This window comes from Protomyctophum bolini (genome assembly GCF_963924005.1).
Source record: "Protomyctophum bolini genome assembly, chromosome: 13".
Taxonomy (NCBI): domain Eukaryota; kingdom Metazoa; phylum Chordata; class Actinopteri; order Myctophiformes; family Myctophidae; genus Protomyctophum; species Protomyctophum bolini.
Window position 1 is genome coordinate 13,924,166 of NC_137874.1, and position 16,152 is coordinate 13,940,317.

The 16,152-nt window shown below is 40.9% G+C and overlaps 1 protein-coding gene across 1 annotated transcript in view; it reads left to right on the forward strand.

Moving 5' to 3' along the window:
- Positions 1 to 16,152, forward strand: part of LOC308326731 (relaxin receptor 2-like) — a 99,413-nt gene that overhangs the window by 12,594 nt on the left and 70,667 nt on the right. The window lies entirely within an intron of this gene.

A 16,152-nucleotide genomic window follows, 5' to 3' on the forward strand; every position in this document is an offset into this window, starting at 1 on the left:
CTACTACATCTCAGATCCAAATATTGTACTTTTTACTCATTACATTTATTTGAAAACTTTAGTTACTTTGTAGATTTTGATTATTATTACAATATACATACATTAACGACTTCAGCCCCGTATACATTTCAGCCATTTGAAAATAGACGATCTACAAGCTCACAATGTGTCGCAATGCGACATATTGTTAGTTGTAGATCTGCTATTTTCAAAAGATAATTATACATTTTGAACAATTGAAATGGGACATTCTGCACAATGAGTACTTTTACTTTTGCTACATTTTGAAGCCAATACTTTTGTACTTTTACTTGTAACCAGGGCTCGGCGCTTGACAATGCACGGCGCTTGACAATTGACAATGAACGGAGAAATTAGGTCAAAATTCTGCTAAATGTGACGTAAATTAAACATCAAAACATTAAACGCCATTGTCATTGAAAGCAAAATGTACGTCATATGTAAACGAGCAAATGAGCTAACCAATCACAGGCAACAGGCATTCTGATTGGCCAGTATGAGATGATTCATGATGTATGATGATAAGAGTGCCCCTCACTTCACGCAGGTGTGATTTTTCTTTAATAAAGTGATATGAGGTAGGAGCGGGCAATATATCACAATATCTTTCAGTTTGTTTTTATATAATCTATATAATCAATTTGTTTTTATGCTGATAGATAGATTGATTGAAATATTTATTAACAGCAGAATTACAGTACATTTCATAGGAGGGCGACATAGGAGGAGATAGCGTTGCAACACTGCGAAGGGTAAGTGTGTGACGTCACTGCCGTGTGAGTGTGTGTGGGTGTAGTGTGTAAGATGGTGTTGTGGGTGTTGCAATAGCGACGTAGCTGTTGTGACTTTGGGTTTCGTTTGGGTACAACGTATTGGGTACAGCTTTTGGGTACAACTTCTCCAATGTATAATAGATAGACACTTCTATAGATAGATGGATAGATAATCAATTCATTTTATATATGGATGGATGGACAGACAGACAATCCGTTTTATCCTGCTGTTCTATCATGTGAGATTCAGTGCAGGGCGCAGGCTACTCGATGGTGAATTAGTATTGTAACATTCTCCTTGGCTTTGACTGCTTCAGTTCAGACAGGACATACACCTCGGTGTGATGGAAGGAGGTGGTGGGGGGATCTTTGCCTTTTTTTCCGTTGCTCGTTATGCAGGCCACTGACTAATATGTATACAGACAAGTCGGTCATTCGTATTATCATTCATCGCACACACTTTTGTAAGCGAGGTGTTGAGCGAGGGTTGTTTTGGTATAGATATCAATCAATCCGTCCACTCCATGTGCGTGCGCGCGTGCACGCACATCACTGAGTGATGTTTGAACATTGATTACAAACTTTCCAAATAACTTTAGTATTCAACGTGCCAAGCAACTCTCTGTGATATCATGCTATCCTGCTGCGTTCGCTCCGCTGCTGCTGACAGGGAAGAGAACTGAGCAGCAATACAACACATGGAGGGGCGGGGCGGTGGGAGCAAAGGGGACACATCTTCAAATGAACGCCACATTGAGCCTCGACACGTTGTTACCTTGTCTTTTTGGCGAAAGACACCGCCGTACTATAGACATAAATGTAGGTATAGAACCGTGATTATAGAATGTGAACTTGCTGTATCAGAGCCTTGTGTTCATCACGATTGAATGGTCAAATTCTGTAGTCGCATCGGTGTTACAAATTGTAATTTACAACTCGCATGGTGCAATTATTAGTAGCATATGCGAGTACCTAGTCGCACTGTCGAACCGTGCTTGTAACAGAGTATTTCTATGTTGCAATATTGGTACTTTTACTACTAGTAAAACATTAGTACTTCTTCCACCACTGATGGTTTCCTCTGCTTTCAGTGTGTGGCTGGATTGCATTTATCATTTATCTATTATCCCGCCTCTTTGACAGGAGATGTATTGGCAAATTGAATCACATTCTGTCTTGCTGGATTCAACTTCCCGTCATGTGCGGTTCTTTTTCTTCTTCCATGCATTTGTAATCCAAGGTTCATCAACTCAAGCTGTTGCTATATTGCCGGCAGTAAAATGTTGGCTTCACATTATGGACGAAAGGCGAAATGGCTTATGTCTTGTGGAAAAACACTGTCGCATAGTTGTCAGCCAGGGCTGCAGGAGTTTTGGGAAACATTCGATATGCGATCAACAAAATTGTTGAATATTGCAATGACGATAAACAAATACCAAATAAGTATACAATTCTAATGTCTTTCTGTCTTAGGTGTGCTGCTAACATAGAACCCAGACAATGAAAAGCCCACTGTTTTGTTTGCACACAACAAAGGAGAAGAAATAATTGGATTATATTTCCGTTCCAACAACATGGTTTAACTGAAGACATAAAGGAAAACTGGCAACTGCATGAAGTATTAAGGAAGATTCCTTAGACAGAGTCTAAGAAAATAGTATTTATTTTTATAACATGCTCATGAAGTGCTCTGTGAGAATAAAACAAATCATATCTCTTAGTCTAAGGAGTCTTCCTTAATAGCTTATGCAGCTAGTAAGTCTTTTTCGGACAGTTTTCCTCCATGTTTTGGAGACCACCGCAATCAACACTGTACAAAGGACAAAGAAGTGTCAGCAGTTAACCCTGTTAACAGCTGACATGATTAAATAATCATGTTCCAGATCTCCCTGCCACTTTAAAATGGTGTAACCGCTTGTCGTAGTGTTGAAACATATTCCAAAGTGGCGATCACAACAACAGAGCGGAGAAGGAACGCGCACACTGCACGCCACCACCGCCATTGCAATGGGCCTCAATTTCCCAGAACCCTTTGCATGCCAGTGCGACGGACTTTTTTGCCATGACGTCATTATAACGCGTCACCTATACCACTCTGTCTGATGGAAACTCCTTAAGTCTTAAAAGTAATAAAATCAGACCTGTCTGAAGTGAGTGGTGCAACACTGTGGTCAACAAATGCTATTGCGTCTGGTAGTCTGTTCTGTACTGTTACACTAAAACTCAGCTTCCCATCATGCACCTGTGCAAAGTGTGAAGCTCAACTTTGCATTTGGCTACAGCTGCTATTTAGATATTTAAGACCAACTTAATTAGTCCGCCTAAAACATTTTCTTCTAACCTAAACAACAACATCCTTTATATTTGAGGATTGGTCAAATTAATAAAACCCTGAGTAAATGGAGTAAATAATCTCTTTTCGGATATGTAAGTCTTTTGTGATTTTGCATGTTGGTACATACATGTAGCAATGAAGCAATGACTACATTTAGATTTTTTATTTATTGTACAGCCCTAGTTCAGTATGTACATACTATGACCTTGAACACTTTTGATATCTGGTGCTGCATGTGTTGTCTCTTGCATAAGAGCTAGACTACAATACAATCCATGCACCTTGTCTGACGTGTCTTGTCATCTGACTTCTGACATCCGTTTCTTTCTCTATTTTTATGACTATTTTTGAAACTGCAAAGCATTTGGGAGCTTGTACAAAAAATATATTTCACCCTCTCTTTAGCATTCTGTAAACCTGTGGTGACAACCAAAACTTGAAATTGAAGTGTTGAAGTCAGTGACAGTTGCATCATCTGCAAACTTGATATGAAAACATTACCTTTTATTTCACAACATTCCCACTTCCATTGGGATTCATGGGGCGATTTGGAACAGAGGATACCTGATGAAGGCCCCTGAGGGCTTTCGTCAGTTGTTTTCCGCTCTGTTGTCAATACAATGTTTTGGGAGCTTTTAAAACGGTGTGCAGATCTCCTCTTTCCTTTCTTCGCGATTTGGAACAGACTCCAGACCCACCTTGTCTCTTTCTGTCACAGTGACATTGGTGTTCATTTAAATTAGTTTCTCTGGTAGACTCATAACACCTCTTCTGTTTACTTTAGTTTCCAGTGTTTGGGGACTGACACATTGATGTGGGTGGTTGTGGATGGGTGACTGCTCTAATGGAAGCACGGAGAAGCCTGTAGGACAGGAACTCCGTCTAATTGCAGGGTTCTCATGGCTTTGTTTTACTAATGAACCTGGCCATGTTTCTAAGCTCAAAGCAGTGCCAACCAGAGTGAGATATGTGACATCTCTCCTAATCAACACCCCATAACTCTGACAGTATACACATTGCACCAAATGGACCTGTAACAGTCTATTTGGTTCCATTTGTATACTATACTAGAAGGAATGAGAGAACAACTTCAGTCAAATTAAATATATACTTTAAGAGTAAAACAAACTTGCATACTGTAGCTCCAAAGTGCTGCATTACACCATTTTATCTGCATACACCGTGTATTTATTTACACATGCTACTAAGGACATGGGGGTAATAGCAAGGTTTATGAACTACTGCACGTACAGTAGTGAGAACAAAAGAAAGTGAGCAGCAAGGAATGTCCAATTTCCAGTTTGATTGCCTGCTCCCCCCTGACAATTAATCAAACATTTCTAAATTTGAGCAAGAATCGTGCAGCACTAGTTGGCAGTCCAATTCAATTTAGTTCCTCTTATGTTTTTGCTAGAGCGAGACTTTAAGAGGTGGGCCTATAAGTCAAGCACTTTGATGTTGTCTGTTTAAAGCCACAGTAGTTGGCTTTGAATGTAGTAATGTTGAGCAACTACAGACTAAAGACAACAGCTCTTTAGCTTGACGCTCAAGTGAATGTGAATGTGGATCAAGGTCCATAGTGCTCTCGGTACATTGGTAAAAAGTCGGAGGAATGTGAATACAACTATGACCTGACGAAGATCAATTAAGATCGAAACATTGTCATTTTTTTAAAAACATTCTTTTGGTATGTTACCTCCTTCCATGATTGCTTTATTGGCCCGGCCTGCACCCACTGTCGAGGTGCGTGTAAATAAGTATGCTCTGAATACAATTATAATAAACATTTTGGTAACACTTCGATAAGCGTGAACAGGAAATCTATGATAATATTGCTTGACTATGGAATACCAGGAGAAATGGTGAGCACAATATCAGTGAAGTATAATAATTTCAGACAACCCTTTCTGACAATGTACTTGAGTACTTTCAACTTGGTGTCCTTATTTTTGGTTAGTATTGGAAAAATACTTTAAAAGAAAACCTACATGTTTTCAAAAATCCTATAACGAAGTCTAAAATAGGGCTTAAGTGAATATAACTAATATTATATTATAAATACAACACTGCTCATGTCTTGGGCAGGTCATACCTTAACATTACTTTCATCTCCATCCATCACTGACCATTAATATGACCCAGAATTAGGTCATAAAGTTTTACATAATTAATAGCGGATCGGTTGCAGGCCGGTGAAATAACCCGGAGATGGGGAACATTAATTACTGTACATAAAAAATGACATGAAGTCATTTCTCAGTCAGGTTCTGTGTCAGGCCCAGCGCCAGTGTCACTCCCACTGGCCTGTCCGCCAACGGGGTCCTTCCATTTTCAGCAACGGAGTAATGGCTTCTCCCAGAGGCATAACTTCAGCGATGATTTAAATGTCCTCCATAACAGGATCTCATGTAAATTCATGTCCTGTGGTCTTAATCTAAAGTTCTAAACCAGTGTTTCTCAAACTTTTTCATGCCAATGACCCCCAAATGAGTAGTATTCGGCCAAGGAACCCCGTCCGAAAAGGCTTTGTGCCAGGGACCCCCTGAAGCAAAGAATGACGTTATAAATGTTCACTTCCAAAAATAGTAGATTTACAAGCTCATAGCACGGCACGAAGTGATGCACTAAGAGCTTGTATGGTATATCTGCTATTTTTGAATAGTTAAAGTATAACATGTAGCCCTGGGGGTCCCTGGACCCCATTTTGAGAACCACTGTTGTACGAAATCCCCTCACTCTCTAGCTGAGAGTGGGGTGGAGTGGGAGCTGATCACCTCATTCCTCTAGTGGTGGGTGGGGCCCTATAATAATGACTAGTTAGGCACACCTGCGGCTGGCCTATATAGGCCCAGGTGGTAACCTCACAAACATTTTGCCCTCTATCAGAGAAGTACTGTGGGAACTCTGACCGTTGTGCCATAAGTTGATGCATTATGTACATGTAAGTTTGCTCCTTTCTATCTGTAGTCCTTTTTGCGTATTGTTTGTTTATGCCCAAGTTTGTACCTTTAGTTTGCACTACTGACTGTTACCGTTTCTTTCTTGGGCAGTTAAAATCATCACTCCATGTCATCCTCAATAAATATATACGTACCATGTGAAACCACAAGCCAGTCTGGTCCTGGTGCTCTAATAGGCACACTGGTATAAGGGTGATATACAACCAGCAAATCCCCTTCTTACAATATACAATTATTTCAACTGTTCTAAACTACCCAGTGGATTTCATTTTAAAAGTAGGGCTTTAGTTTTTTGTTTTTTTTTAAGTTTGGGATACAAAAATCTATATTTTGTATCTCAAGAAACAATTTGGAAACCACTGTTCTAAACATCCAAACATGTGAGAAACAATTGCCCCACCATCACAAATGCATTTCAGTGATCTCACAAATCAGCAGACGTTAAATGGACTACTATAAATAAGAAATATTATTCTCATTTTCACAGTCTCGGAATAGAAGAGTGAGCTACTTAACTTTTCACAAGTCCTACAGGTAAATCTACTTTTAGTAGGGCATCCGGAACCTCCCACACATTGTCTGGGACAGTTCTGCCTTTAGTTTGTATGCATCTTTGTATGCATCTGTTTGTATGTATCTGGAACAAACTCCCAGAAAACGTCTTAATTATTCTTCAGTTCTTTTACATCAAAGCTGAAGACATTTCTGTTCCAGTATTTACAAGACGGCTGTACTGTGCTCTCTATTCTAACCAATCAGAAGTGTCGCTGCAGTGCATGTGACTGCAGTGCATGTGTACACGCTCGCCCAGTGCCCAAAACAAAGTAATTACGTCTACTCTGCTCTAAATCTGCACAATTTAATCCCAAAGAGTAACTTCGGGGATATGGCATTATTTTAGTTTTAACGTTACAGACGTCCAACAAGAGAGTTTTGTGCAAGATCTGTCATGGTACGGCGACAGTCGCAGCAACACCACAAACCTTCGAATGGCACGGGCGCTGTCCTGCTGTCCTGTCCCCTGTTTATTTTAATGCTACATTATCGTCGTCCCCGATTCTGGTGAACCGGTCCCCATTGTGGTGCATGTACGTAGGCTACATTTAACCGGTCCCCATTGTGGTGCATGTAGGCCACATTTGCAATGATTTGTCTGAGCGAGGTCCGCAAAATTGTACCAAGATCCATCCGAGTAGAGCTGTCATTAAAAAAGAGCTTCCACCAGGACCCGTGGTGGGGAAATAGTCGGGCAACAAGCTCAAAAACATTAAAGTTAAAGTTATGAGCTTGTCTTAAACCTCAGACTAAATTATCTCTAATAATTGATAGCCTAATTATGTCATCACATCTGTCAAAATGTAGCCTACACTTATGCAATGCGTATGCTTTTATTGGGTTAAAATAATTCCACCCGTGTGAAGTGAGGGGCGTGCTCTTATCATCGTACATCATCATGATGTAAAATAGACACTGGGCCTATCTATGTCTTTGCTCAGACACTGACATAAAATTGTCAATGGGAATTTTATGTTTGTGTAGGACGTTTGTGAACATACACTAAAGGCTGGATATTGGAGGGGCTAGTGCCCCTCAAAAACAAATAAATCAATTGAACAGAATATCTAAATGTGAATATTAAATGAGAGTCACAATATTGTGCTCTGATGATTAGATAACTGTAGCCTAATAGCAATTGCACTTAAATAGAAAGTCTGGAAATTACATTGCATTTATGGTCTGTATCCAGAGAGCTATTTACAATTATTTCTAACATTACAAACACACATTCTTATTGTAGTTAATTAAACACAGGTCAATTTAGTTAGCCTACATTATTTTGAGCTGTCTCACATGTGAATCCTGACATCACTGCCGCCTGGTAAAGTAAATGAATGGTATGCCATTTGGTAATGTTCCATTACTTTTTAAATGGACACAGTGAATACTAAATTGAAGCTTTACTTTTTAAGTGGTGCAACTACTTCATTACGGAGCTTTGTGTGTCTGTGGGTGGGTGGCTGGCTGGCTGGCTGGGTCTGTCCGAGCACGAAAATAGCATTTGGTTAGTTTCACTGTTGCGCAGCCTAACACACACACACACATACTAACTGTAAATGGCCCTATATGATGATTTTGGGTGTGACAGTACAGTACAGTACAGTACAGTATAGGGACCCCCTGGGGACCAGCACACGGTAACTCTGTCACTTCTCGACAGCTTCGGACGCTGCTGAACCGGCCGCGTTCCTGTGGGTCTGGAAGTTTCACTGTCTTTGCAAATTGCCTCATGTTGGCCTATCTGAGTTATGAACCTGAAAATAAACCTAATTTCATTGTTTACTGGACTTTCCTTTGCCTCACAATATCCCACGCTATACCTCTCATGATATTACATCGCACACACGCACAGTTCCTTTGGGCACATGGAGGCACAGCGGAGACAGCAGCGCAAAATTAATCAGAAGTTTACAATATGTACTCTCATCCAATCATCATATAAACTTAATATATTATGCATAATGTGCCGTGTTAGCTTCAGTTACGTAAATCAAAGTCCCCACTCCCCACACACTGTGTCAGCGATCCGTACCAGAATTCGAATGAGCCTTCACACCTGCCAAACGAAGCACACTTTCCGACAATACGCAGCAGAATTTGTTATTATTCCTCCCTTTCTTTTTTAAGGAAATAACAAGAACAATGGAGCTTTATTGCACAAAACTAATTATTTCACCCACTGTTTTACACCCAGGAACCTGTAATGTTACATTGATTCTCATTCACTGCTGGTGTATTCAATGTCGTCTATAATTTTGCCTTTGTTGTGTGTGTGTGTGTGTGTGTGTGTGTGTGTGTGTGTGTGTGTGTGTGTGTGTGTGTGTGTGTGTGTGTGTGTGTGTGTGTGTGTGTGTGTGTGTGTGTGTGTGTGTGTGTGTGTGTGTGTGTGTGTGTGTGTGTGTGTGTGTGCCGGAATGCACAGTTTTGTGTGTATGAGCATGGAATGTGCTCAGCTGATTGGCTGACCAAGGAATGTGATGTATGATAAGAGCACCCCTCACTTCACTCAAGTGTGATTTATTCATTTATTTTTCAGGGGCGCTATCTATCCCCTCCTATGTCGAGCTTTTAGTGTGCGTGTAAACACAACACAACTTTGTCCTAACACAAACATTAAATGCCCTTGATAATAAATGGCCAGTTGTACGTCATTGTCCCAACACAAACATTACATTAATATATAAATAAACATTTTAAAGGACAACTTTTAAAAAAAATCAACCAAAGTTCAGTTTTAGGTTAGAAAAGTAAAAGATGAGTGCTCATTATTTTCATTTGCTGCTTTCTTTCATTTTAGTGATTTTAGCTATTTTTACAGGGGGCGGGGGCAATCGAACATGGGGCTAATACGTATTTAACACTCATCTTTCTCTATTGACAACCTAAAACATGAACCTTGGTTGAAAAAAAGTAAAGTTGTTCTTTAATACCGAACTACATTGACACGTTGCAAGATCATGTGGTCGTTGAACTATTAAACATATTTTCAATATAGTAAAAAGGCAAAGAAGTTTAGGATAAAGGGTATAGCACTGGCGAAAATATGGACCCTAATGTTTTTGTCAATGTACTTTAAATTGCATGCTTGTTAAAACGTGCTATATAAAGTTCTCCATCTATCGATTATTTTGTATCCAAATGTCGTTTTATTTATTGAATTATCAAAGAGCACATTTATTATTGAAGGATTTTTGAACACATTTTGTATGATTTATAAACAACTACTAACTATGTTACTAAAATTATATTATTATACAGTTATACATTCATCCTTCGTCCCCTCGAGATCTGAGACCCTCGAGATCTGAGACATACACTAGCTGCTTCCACTGGTCTCTTTTGCTCATTGATGCACCAAGTTCTTTCACAGTAAGTCAGTCCTGTGTCCCTGTTCAGAGAATCTGGAAATGTGAGTGTTCTGCTTCCTCTTGATGGGCAGGGGACTGAGGGGAGTCTATCTGAAATGACCTGCTCCTGGCCTTTTCTTCCGGGGCACTGTCCAGGAAAGTGGTCTTCTTTGTGCCATGACGGGCCGGATGCCGCCGTATAAATCTGAGCTTTATTGGGATGTGGGAGTCTGGTGTACAGTATGTCCCGCCAAGATGATCCCAAAGCTCCTCATTCATTGCAATGAAACAAAAGGATAGTTTCCACACGTTTTCCCTATACTAACCAAAATAATTACACCGGGTTGCATGGTCACATGGAAATACACACACAGTCCAGTGTGTGAATTGAATGAATACTATAGTATTTATACCAGTAAGACGCCTGAGGGCGAGAAGCGACCTCAACCTAAATGGCGAGGTTGCGTGCATGCATATGCCTGGGTGACAGCAGACTGCTGGGCGAGTGCTGGCGCTTTGGAATGGGGGGTCAGATGATCAGCTTATCCGCCTGGGTGACAGCAGACTGCTGGGCGAGCGCTGGCACATTGGCATGGGGGGATCTTAATTTTCGGCCTGTCGAGAACTGCCGGGCACGGCTGCAACTAATAACTTTGGGTCAGGCCCGTCTAGAGTTTAAATGAACAGGTATCATTTAAAAGGGAGGAGATTCATGGCCATGGCTAGGGTTCATGGCCATATATAGCGTGTCTTGTCAAGATACCTGGCCATATGGAGGCTTGGGTGACTCCATATATGGGGCATTCCCATAATGGGCTTATTATTGACATATGGCACCCATCCCTGATGATGTCATGTGCTCTCTCACCTGGGGTGTGACAAACACACAAACACTGACAGGAAATGCACAATTCCATAGTTAACTGCGACCTTCGGTCGCAATGAAGGTTATAGAAGTCCAAGAGTCCATTAATCTAAACTCAAAACATGGTGAGGCAGTCTTTAGTTAAGTGACTCATAGCCATAGACAAGCCTCAGAGGATCTGAGGCTTGTACCGACTCCGTCTACTTTTCCAAATCCAGGCTAATAACTTTTATCGTCTCTACTGCCTTTTATTTGTATAATAGTTTATTATGCCTATTTTATGTCTAAATGGAAAAATTTGCAAAATTTGAATCGCTGTCAATGTCGAACTCCAGACATGATTCCAGACACGGAATACATGATTTGTTATGCACATCTGAAGAAGGGAATGGTTAACTCTTAACTGTATGTCCCATATGGTTAGGGCTTTACGTATTGTTTTGGTGGAACAGAGATAAGCTCCAGTAGGAGGGAAATAATCCCAGTGAATCCCCAGCCACTCTCAGAATGTCTGCATTCTTATTCCTTTGTCACGTGTCCATTTGTTTATCCATTTAGACGAGAATGTGTCCCTCTGATAAGTCACTTTAATCATCGTTACAGTCAGGCACAAATCTCTTCACTCCATATTTTAACTTTTTATGTTTTTTTGTGAATTAGTCATCACAGGGTCGCACAGAAGTGGAAAAATTAGCTATTTATTTATTTGAATCCTGAAAAGTAACAATTTAGGACACCCAACATCAACGTTAGTGTCTTAGTGTTGTTCAGCCTGGGCACAGCCATTCCTCAGAGAGTAGTTTAAGTTTAACTCCATAATAAAACCTCTGAGCAGCTGCTGTTTCACTACTTATGTTATGACTGTTTTATTGTAATACCATGATTAGCATTATTTACAAGTCCACAGGGCACTCTTAATAGTAATCACACATCTGGGCAACTCATAGAAGGCAAGCATTCACTGAACAGTTGGTGAATATAGCTGATCTACAACTCAAAACACCACATCGCAGCACAATGCGTTGTGAGTCAGCGAAGAGCTTTGATGGAGAGGGAAGTAGGAGGACACGCCGCTTACTATTTGGTTGCCCTACACATGATAAACTATGTTTGTGCTGACACCGCCCTCCCCACTCCTGGTTGCGTTTTCCTCATGCAGATCGGTTACAGATCGAAATGGTCAAAGGAATGCAAGGAAACAATTTTGGAGAGGACCACAAACCCTCGGGGTGTGCTAAACATAACAGATGTATGTGACCAACTTTCCTCAAACTACAAATGAGAAAAGACAGAACATGCTCAATGAATAGTAGCTTTATGCATTAATCAATGCCATGCCTCGACAAGGGACGTCTGGCTCTGTCCAAACCGAAATACACGTTTAACATTCTCTCTCCGCTCTCAATGGGCCTATTTAGTTTTAAGTATAGGCGTGCTCCTAATGTTGGAATTGTGAAAGGGTGTGTAGTATTGTGTACAGCCTGTATTTGTGTGCATACACAGGTGTATTATACTAGAAAAATAAGTCTTAATGCCAGGCGTCCGTGTTGTTGTTTCTCCGTGAATATTATGTGACCGACGGACCGACATGCGGAAACAACAGTTGGACATTCGGTGATTTCGGTCGCACATTTTTTTCCATGAATTAGTTCTATATGTCATCACAAAAGTAGCAAAAATAGCCAATCTAAAAGCTCAAAACCTGGCACGTTTGGAGTTTGTAGATGAAGCTTGAATTATCCTTTTTCTAGTGTTTGTTTCATAAAAATCCACCGTAGACATGTTATGAGCTACTTGCTGTCAAGAAATTTGTTGTATCAGAATTTGAAAGTGCTCGTTATCAGTAAAGCAACCTCCTGCTGCCTCCTGCATTATGTGCAAATTCAACGGGTGGTATGCATGGGCCGTTAATTCAACAGGTGGTATGCATGGACTGTTAATTCAACGGGTGGTATGCATGGGCCGTTAATTCAACAGGTGGTATGCATGGGCCGTTAATTCAACGGGTGGTATGCATGGACGTTAATTCAACAGGTGGTATGCCTGGGCCGTTGAGTGATATTCAACTAGCACTTCCAAATTACAACACAGAATTTCTTGACAGGAAGTAGCTCATAAACTCATTTAAGCTGTAAATGACAATGTGTGTTTACATGGCTGTCATGTTGGAAACGGCACTAAATCAAGCGGGGCGCAGCAGATGCTCCGAGGGTTTGATTGGGCAGCGGTCTGTTATAGAGCGGAGAGGTCATTATCCTGAAATAACACACCGCTGAATTGACCGCGATTGACCAATCAGAATCAAGCATTCAACCACGCCATGTAATTATAGGATAATAAAGCATGGCAGGATGAACAAATTGCTCATCGTTGTTGAGGTGAAAACAACAAACATAATATGCTGTAATGAAGAACACTAGAACACTGCTATCCGATATGGCCTTATCTGTCAGGACCAAGCCTCACTGATAGCAGAAAAAATTACATCAGTAGAGTAAACATATCAAAGCAATATCAAATATGTGTGTACAAAGATAATCAAGGTCAGGTGAATCTCTATCTAAATATCTAAATAAAAGACATCAAGCACCTGATTTGCACATACTGTACAGATAGTGCCAGTGAAATGCCAGTGAAATGGGAGTAGGTAAGACAATCAGTGCCTTTTCAGCGGCCTGATTGCCTGGCAGTGGAAAGTGTCCCTCTGTGAGTGCATTGGGCATGTGATACTGTTGATATCGCATGCCTGAAAGCAGCATTTTGTGAACAGATTGTGGCTGGGCTGGTGTCTTTGATCATCCATTGTCTGTGGCTAAATGCCTTGACCCATTTACCGGACCTGCTGGCTACAATGTGTGCCTGTGAGTTGGCACTCGCGTGCAGACGGTGCCCTACACCTGTGCTTTTCAAACATTTTAATTTCAAGGACCTGCGGCAACATTCTGTACATTTCATTTTGGGTAATTTGAACACACATTATTTTCAGAAAAAAAGTTATGATTTAGAAGACCTTTTCAGAATCGGTCTTAATGGTTTAAGGCATGATAAAGACTTATTTTACCATCCACTACAGACCGGTTCTCACAGTGATTTTGGAACGCAGACCAGGCATTCCTCCACCTCGGAGGAAAGCCTCATTGTAAAAAATAATCTGAAACAGCATTTACATGGTAACTGTAACACCTTTGCAAATACCCTCCTTTACAATTTACAATTTACAATTTACAATTTAGGCATTTAGCAGACGCTCTTAATCCAGAGCGACTTACATTAAGCAAGAACAAAAAAGCATGGGTATACATCACATAAAAACATTTATCATGAAACATGCGTAAGCTAAGAAAGTAACAGTGGAATATCTATAATGAAACTATACATATAAGCTATACATCTATACTACTATGCTATACATATGTACTATGACGTGCTATGACAATAGCACATACAATGCACTTATGCTGTCTACATAACATGCTATAAGTCTGTATCAAATGCTATCTAAGTCTACAGAATTGCTATCTAAGGGTGGGGTAAGTGCTATGGGCCATGATGGAGTCATGGCCCATAGCACTTACCCCACCCCCTTAGATAGCAATTCTCCTTTCTCACTGACAATTTACTGACACTCCACTGTCTTGCCAATGGCATGACGTGTGAAGTTTGGATGATTAGCTCTCTCTGAATTGAGAGAGAGAGAGGGGGGGGGGTGAATTATCAGCTCTCTTTTTAACATTCAAAGGAATATTTGAATATAGAATATTCATTGACAGCTTTAGCGATTTAGTGACGTGAACAAGAAGGGCCAGCACCTAACGCACGCTGGAGCAGCTAGGGGACAGCATGAAAGAAACATGGCAGCACCTAAACAAATCTGGTCTGAACTTGTAGATCTGCTACTTTCACATTAAAGCGGTGATAACTGCGATAGGTGCGATTGCATCAACAAGGAAACAAGGAATACTCTTATTCAGCTTCCATGTAAACGATTGGGTTGGAATCCCTGTTCGGAATTAGTTCATTCTGAATTAATAAATATTGTGCATGTAGACGCATTCGGTGAGCATTACAATATTATAGGCAGTCATGGCAGTCGTGCTGTTTCCCACGCTCAGTCACCTCCAATCTCATATAGCCTCATTCTACTGTATCAGAGCTCCGCTCGCGCTCTCATGCACCTCTCATGCAGCGTGTCAGTGATCTTCACTATGTCAGGAATTGTATCACGTTACATCTGTCTCTTATGTTATGCCCTTGAAGGCGTTCAGTGTCATTATCGAGAAATTAAATCCCGGCAGTGTGATTAGGTACTGATGCGTTGGCGGAGGAGGTGCCTAATCACCCTGAAGGGACTTTATGTCAACAAAACGAAGTGCTGCGCTGGCCGTCCGCGCAGCTCAGCACACAGTCGCCTCAGAAAACAAGAAAGTGAGTGTTGATCAAATGGAATCAATTTTCGGGTACTGGATTGTGTATTCTTAATGCTTCGAAAGTTTTCAAAAACATTCTTGAGAGCAACGTTCAGTTGTAAATTACATTGTGTACTTTTTTACATTGCTGTCATGTGGGATATGGCATAAAATCCAAGCAACGCAGCAGGTGCTCTGAGACTTCGATTAGACGGTCTCTTATACAGTCTGTTATAGAGCTGATCGGTCATTATCAAGAAATAACACACCGCTGAATTCAGCGATTGACCAATCGGAATCAAGCATTCAAACAAGCCGTGTAATGAGCCCTTGTAATGACTCTCTATCTTAGGCTCTGCTTGAGGGGTGATCTCAGATTCCATGTCACAGATACATTTGTAGTATCACAGGAGCAGAGTCACAACGTCAAATTGAATGTGTTCATTATGGTGGATATACTCCTGTAGAGAGTTTTGGCAGGGTAAGAAATGCTACTGCAAGTAGAACAGGCACAATATAGGCTAAGGGGTTTAGGATGTGGGTGACCAGAATGTTAATCATTGCCTGGGAGAGGCTCTACCCTCTTGACACTTTCTTGGTTGGATGGGTAATGCCTGGCAGGGGTGGGGTGGTTAGTTATAGAAGGGACTTGAACCCCTGTCGAAAGAGCTTAGATCATCTTTTGCTGATTTTTCTATTTGCATTAAAATGATGAATTAAAAATATGAATAGAGCTGGCAGAAGGCACTGAAAAGCTGCTATTGGGCTGGCAGTCCGAGGGTTAATAGCGGCTGCACCATTAGGATGTCCTGATCCAACATCGAGGTCGTAAACCCCCTCGTCGATAAGGGCTCTGGGAGGGGAAATACTGTTGATTTGACAGTCTA